We start from the raw sequence: 5,000 nt of genomic DNA on the forward strand, positions 1-5,000 counted from the left end.
ACGTGAGAACAAAATAAATGTATATCATTTTAAGTTTGTAGTTTATTTAGAATATATTTAATTATCCCACAACATAATTTAATATGGGGGAGCAGTTAAACAGTTTATTAGGAACAATCAAAGCTGACTTTCAAACTAATTTTATTTTTGCATTATTACTCCAGTCACACAATCCTCAAGAAATCCTTTTAACAATCTGAATTTCTAAAAAACAACAACAACAAAAAAAACATTTATTGTTATCATTATTATTAATGTTGAAAATAGCAGAGGACATTTTTCAGGTTTTTTAGGGGGTAAATTAAAAGAACACCATTTTTTGTTACATTTGTTACAGTTACATGTATTTGTTACATTTATATTATTTACATCAAGCTTTTGAATGGTATAGTTTTGTATATATTGTTATTGGAACTTCATAATATTTAACTTAATTATACATTTAGTCAAGAATTATAGTTTGGAAAGAGTCTAACTAGTAAAATGTTTAGACGTTATGTGAAAGCTAGTACAAGTATATAAATAAATATAAAGAGACTTACTCATGTTTATGATCTCTGCTGAATAAAGTGCTTCATTCTTTTTTTCTGAGGAAATCCATTTCTCAAATCCTCAACCACGCCACATCTTTTTGGGGTGGATTATGTGTTATTCCTCTCATCGCGAAGCAAACAGTAAAATAAAAGCACTTGAACAACAGTCTGGCTGCTTTTTCTTCTGTGTGGGCGTATTCAAGCTGCGCTTCAGTTTGAATCTGAATAGAGCGTTCAGCGTGGGGCGTGGTCACATTAGATATAATGAAGGGAGACGTGAAAAAAGGACATCGCCTTGTTTTCATATGGATTACTTTATCACAGAACATTTGTTTTAGGCAGCACTCGTTTAGTTTAAAAGTAGACATGTCAAGCTTTCTATAGATATCTCTCTCATGTCTCTTCGTTGAGTATTCACAGAGTTACAGTTCATTTTAATGACGTGTTTGTAAATGAAGATCAGCGCAGACAAAGGCTGCAGACAGCACATCTTGTTTGTTATCTTTAGAAGTGCACAAAGTTTTGTTGTTATTATGTCTGTATCCAAAAAAAGGAAACCCTTTACTGGGTTACAGTCCGCTTGCTGACCGAGCTGGGATGTTTGCAAGAAGGTCAGGCAGCAGTGTTGCACACAAACTGAGCAGGAGTTGGTCTGTTCTTGTAGTCGTGGCCGAGTGGTTAAGGCGATGGACAAGAAATCCATTGGGGTCTCCCCGCGCAGGTTCGAATCCTGCCGACTACGCTGTTTGCTGAAGGCCGTGAGGAAAAGCGTCCATGAATTTTTCAAGGTCCTCCCACTGATTTGCGACATGTCCAGTCCCTCTTCGATGGACCAACACACCGCTGGTGCTTCTTCTATTCGGGCTCCAGGGGTTAACACGGGTGAGCCAGTGGCACGCCGTGATCGTATAGTGGTTAGTACTCTGCGTTGTGGCCGCAGCAACCCCGGTTCGAATCCGGGTCACGGCAATACTCTGGCGTAGAGTGTACGGGAAGGTTGCCATTTTTTTACCACCTCATCTTTCTTCTCTATTTTGTTTTTGATGCCTGGCCTGTGCAGGGTGACACCAGACAACTGGGCAGGCAGCCTGCCGCTAGACGTAGTCGTGGCCGAGAGGTTAAGGCGTTGGACTTGAAATCCATTGGGGTCTCCCCGCGCAGGTTCGAACCCTGCCGACTACGGGAGGGTTTTGCAGTATTGCTTTAGCTTTCTGTGATGGTAATTGTGCCTTCTATGGTCCTTTGTCCTAACTGCTTCTAGCTTTCATCCCGTGACACCTGCGTCTCTTCTTTGCTCCACAAGAGCCCGGATAGCTCAGTCGGTAGAGCATCAGACTTTTAATCTGAGGGTCCAGGGTTCAAGTCCCTGTTCGGGCGAAGGTCTTTCTTTGGCCTCACCTTGCTATCACTACGGTCCATCTCTTCTGCTGACTCTGTACTGGAACGGTGTTCCTTCCTGCTCTCGGGGATCAAGGGATCTCCCTTGTGGTTAGTGAAAAACGAACAGTGTTAAAACACTTGAACAAGGCAAACATAAAGAACAATGGTGCCTGGAATTTTTGAGAACTGGAGCTTGTAGCCTAGAATTTTTCTTTGCAATTCATGTGAAAATCATCTTGTTTACTCACTTACAGAAAACAATACATTGATTTACATTTTCTAAGACACTTTTTGTTGGTAAAGGTCATATGAGAGTAGGCGTCAACTATCATGAATGTCATTATGATTTACACCTGAGAAGACAAAGCCCTGCATAATGAGCTGCATAAAGAGCCGCTCAGTCAGCTGTTGTCACTGAGAGGGAGGTGTTACAAGAAAGAACGTGAGAACAAAATAAATGTATATCATTTTAAGTTTGTAGTTTATTTAGAATATATTTAATTATCCCACAACATAATTTAATATGGGGGAGCAGTTAAACAGTTTATTAGGAACAATCAAAGCTGACTTTCAAACTAATTTTATTTTTGCATTATTACTCCAGTCACACAATCCTCAAGAAATCCTTTTAACAATCTGAATTTCTAAAAAACAACAACAACAAAAAAACATTTATTGTTATCATTATTATTAATGTTGAAAATAGCAGAGGACATTTTTCAGGTTTTTTAGGGGGTAAATTAAAAGAACACCATTTTTTGTTACATTTGTTACAGTTACATGTATTTGTTACATTTATATTATTTACATCAAGCTTTTGAATGGTATAGTTTTGTATATTGTTATTGGAACTTCATAATATTTAACTTAATTATACATTTAGTCAAGAATTATAGTTTGGAAAGAGTCTAACTAGTAAAATGTTTAGACGTTATGTGAAAGCTAGTACAAGTATATAAATAAATATAAAGAGACTTACTCATGTTTATGATCTCTGCTGAATAAAGTGCTTCATTCTTTTTTTTCTGAGGAAATCCATTTCTCAAATCCTCAACCACGCCACATCTTTTTGGGGTGGATTATGTGTTATTCCTCTCATCGCGAAGCAAACAGTAAAATAAAAGCACTTGAACAACAGTCTGGCTGCTTTTTCTTCTGTGTGGGCGTATTCAAGCTGCGCTTCAGTTTGAATCTGAATAGAGCGTTCAGCGTGGGGCGTGGTCACATTAGATATAATGAAGGGAGACGTGAAAAAAGGACATCGCCTTGTTTTCATATGGATTACTTTATCACAGAACATTTGTTTTAGGCAGCACTCGTTTAGTTTAAAAGTAGACATGTCAAGCTTTCTATAGATATCTCTCTCATGTCTCTTCGTTGAGTATTCACAGAGTTACAGTTCATTTTAATGACGTGTTTGTAAATGAAGATCAGCGCAGACAAAGGCTGCAGACAGCACATCTTGTTTGTTATCTTTAGAAGTGCACAAAGTTTTGTTGTTATTATGTCTGTATCCAAAAAAAGGAAACCCTTTACTGGGTTACAGTCCGCTTGCTGACTGAGCTGGGATGTTTGCAAGAAGGTCAGGCAGCAGTGTTGCACACAAACTGAGCAGGAGTTGGTCTGTTCTTGTAGTCGTGGCCGAGTGGTTAAGGCGATGGACTAGAAATCCATTGGGGTCTCCCCGCGCAGGTTCGAATCCTGCCGACTACGCTGTTTGCTGAAGGCCGTGAGGAAAAGCGTCCATGAATTTTTCAAGGTCCTCCCACTGATTTGCGACATGTCCAGTCCCTCTTCGATGGACCAACACACCGCTGGTGCTTCTTCTATTCGGGCTCCAGGGGTTAACTCGGGTGAGCCAGTGGCACGCCGTGATCGTAGAGTGGTTAGTACTCTGCGTTGTGGCCGCAGCAACCCCGGTTCGAATCCGGGTCACGGCAATACTCTGGCGTAGAGTGTACGGGAAGGTTGCCATTTTTTTACCACCTCATCTTTCTTCTCTATTTTGTTTTTGATGCCTGGCCTGTGCAGGGTGACACCAGACAACTGGGCAGGCAGCCTGCCGCTAGACGTAGTCGTGGCCGAGAGGTTAAGGCGTTGGACTTGAAATCCATTGGGGTCTCCCCGCGCAGGTTCGAACCCTGCCGACTACGGGAGGGCTTTGCAGTATTGCTTTAGCTTTCTGTGATGGTAATTGTGCCTTCTATGGTCCTTTGTCCTAACTGCTTCTAGCTTTCATCCCGTGACACCTGCGTCTCTTCTTTGCTCCACAAGAGCCCGGATAGCTCAGTCGGTAGAGCATCAGACTTTTAATCTGAGGGTCCAGGGTTCAAGTCCCTGTTCGGGCGAAGGTCTTTCTTTGGCCTCACCTTGCTATCACTACGGTCCATCTCTTCTGCTGACTCTGTACTGGAACGGTGTTCCTTCCTGCTCTCGGGGATCAAGGGATCTCCCTTGTGGTTAGTGAAAAACGAACAGTGCTAAAACACTTGAACAAGGCAAACATAAAGAACAATGGTGCCTGGAATTTTTGAGAACTGGAGCTTGTAGCCTAGAATTTTTCTTTGCAATTCATGTGAAAATCATCTTGTTTACTCACTTACAGAAAACAATACATTGATTTACATTTTCTAAGACACTTTTTGTTGGTAAAGGTCATATGAGAGTAGGCGTCAACTATCATGAATGTCATTATGATTTACACCTGAGAAGACAAAGCCCTGCATAATGAGCTGCATAAAGAGCCGCTCAGTCAGCTGTTGTCACTGAGAGGGAGGTGTTACAAGAAAGAACGTGAGAACAAAATAAATGTATATCATTTTAAGTTTGTAGTTTATTTAGAATATATTTAATTATCCCACAACATAATTTAATATGGGGGAGCAGTTAAACAGTTTATTAGGAACAATCAAAGCTGACTTTCAAACTAATTTTATTTTTGCATTATTACTCCAGTCACACAATCCTCAAGAAATCCTTTTAACAATCTGAATTTCTAAAAAACAACAACAACAAAAAAACATTTATTGTTATCATTATTATTAATGTTGAAAATAGCAGAGGACATTTTTCAGGTTTTTTAGGGGG

The 5,000-nt window shown here is 40.2% G+C and overlaps 1 long non-coding RNA gene and 6 other non-coding genes across 8 annotated transcripts in view; all 7 read left to right on the plus strand.

Moving 5' to 3' along the window:
- Positions 1-5,000, plus strand: part of LOC127938558 (uncharacterized) — a 95,219-nt gene that overhangs the window by 64,111 nt on the left and 26,108 nt on the right. The window lies entirely within an intron of this gene.
- Positions 1,431-1,502, plus strand: trnah-gug (transfer RNA histidin (anticodon GUG)). Its single transcript has one exon. It is a non-coding gene; the product is annotated as a tRNA-His (tRNA).
- trnas-uga (transfer RNA serine (anticodon UGA)) lies at positions 1,634-1,715 on the plus strand. The gene has a single exon. It is a non-coding gene; the product is annotated as a tRNA-Ser (tRNA).
- trnak-uuu (transfer RNA lysine (anticodon UUU)) lies at positions 1,838-1,910 on the plus strand. Its single transcript has one exon. It is a non-coding gene; the product is annotated as a tRNA-Lys (tRNA).
- Positions 3,545-3,626, plus strand: trnas-aga (transfer RNA serine (anticodon AGA)). The gene has a single exon. It is a non-coding gene; the product is annotated as a tRNA-Ser (tRNA).
- Positions 3,985-4,066, plus strand: trnas-uga (transfer RNA serine (anticodon UGA)). Its single transcript has one exon. It is a non-coding gene; the product is annotated as a tRNA-Ser (tRNA).
- trnak-uuu (transfer RNA lysine (anticodon UUU)) lies at positions 4,189-4,261 on the plus strand. The gene has a single exon. It is a non-coding gene; the product is annotated as a tRNA-Lys (tRNA).

This window comes from Carassius gibelio, chromosome A20, assembly GCF_023724105.1.
Source record: "Carassius gibelio isolate Cgi1373 ecotype wild population from Czech Republic chromosome A20, carGib1.2-hapl.c, whole genome shotgun sequence".
Taxonomy (NCBI): domain Eukaryota; kingdom Metazoa; phylum Chordata; class Actinopteri; order Cypriniformes; family Cyprinidae; genus Carassius; species Carassius gibelio.